This window comes from Haplochromis burtoni, unplaced genomic scaffold (assembly GCF_018398535.1).
Source record: "Haplochromis burtoni strain Fernald_Lab_line unplaced genomic scaffold, NCSU_Asbu1 Contig_273, whole genome shotgun sequence".
Taxonomy (NCBI): domain Eukaryota; kingdom Metazoa; phylum Chordata; class Actinopteri; order Cichliformes; family Cichlidae; genus Haplochromis; species Haplochromis burtoni.
In genome coordinates this window covers 1-1,225 of record NW_024582634.1, presented here as the reverse complement: position 1 = coordinate 1,225, position 1,225 = coordinate 1, and the positions used below count along the sequence as shown (strand labels likewise).

The 1,225-nt window shown below is 38.6% G+C and overlaps 1 long non-coding RNA gene across 1 annotated transcript; it reads left to right on the top strand.

The window, feature by feature from the left end:
- Positions 1-470: 470 nt before the first annotated feature.
- LOC121815684 lies at positions 471-940 on the top strand. Its single transcript, XR_006055280.1, has 3 exons — positions 471-603; positions 680-773; positions 900-940. It is a non-coding gene; the product is annotated as an uncharacterized LOC121815684 (long non-coding RNA).
- The last annotated feature ends 285 nt before the right edge of the window (positions 941-1,225 follow it).

Genomic DNA, 1,225 nt, shown 5'->3' with positions numbered 1-1,225 from the left:
CAATTTACTGGCCCTATGTGCGTAAATGGTAGCTTTGTTGTGGTTGATTTTTGATTGTATATGCCTTATATTGTAATATTTTTGTTTGTCACCCTCAGATTTGACTGTCCTGAAGCAACATGTGGAAGAGCCCTCCTCTCCAAGTCTAACAGATACATTGTCTGTCTCAACCACCAGCAGTCAGAGCAGTGACACACGCGATGCCGGATTTCAAATGGTTCAGCCTCTATTGGACAGCATACATGCAAGAAATGTAGATACATTACTTAATAGACTTGTATTTGACTCTTTAGTTGTCATTACTTGAAAAAGCTTAAACACGAAGATAAAACAAATTAGAGAAAAATAATTTGATATAGTATTTCATGTAGTTCATATGTATAATCCACAGATTGAAATCGTTGTTTGGGTTAAAATAGTCTCATTTTTTGTCAATTTTTTTGTTCTTTGTATTAAATGTGTTTATACAGTGGAGCAGATTCTGACTTCCAAACCAGCAGGGGTGACTGTCATCCATGAGTATGAAAAAACTGGGAGTTTGAAAGATTCCACCAGGCGATTAATGGTGAACATCATTGTAGCTCACATGCGTGAAAAGGAAGGGTAAGAGGAATGATGTTTATTCTATTCATTTTTAAAACTGGCAAGGATCTTATCAAAAACACTTCTGCTTTTGCAGGAGAACTGTAAGTAAAGCAACGAAGGAGTTTCATGCACTTGGAATCGTGTCACTCTTCCCATCTTTGAAGGATCCGTACTCCAAAAAGGGATATGTGAGTTTGCTCTGCAACTGTAGTGTGTAATAAGACTTGCTCTCTCTCTCTCTGTCTCTCTCCCTACACACATATATAAATATATATACACACTCTACAATGTATGCAATTTCTTTCTTTCTGTAGGAGCATTTCTATGACATTCAGAGCAACAAAGGTTTTCTTGAGTGGCGTATCAAGACTGTGCGATGTCAATCCAAATCCCCCACTGCATCACAGAACAGAGTGGAACTGAAAGGAGGGCCCACATCACGAAGGAAGTTTGGTTTCACTAATGACCAGCAAACAAGAGATCAATGTATGGAAGCCATGTCTCTTCTTCATCACACCACTGACCAAGATATAGTCTTCCAGAAGATGAGAGAGACATTCTACTATCGTCAGCAGATACTCCATGACCCACAAGAATCAGCAAACATTCTTCAGATGTTTCCTCGGTTTTTGGACACTAA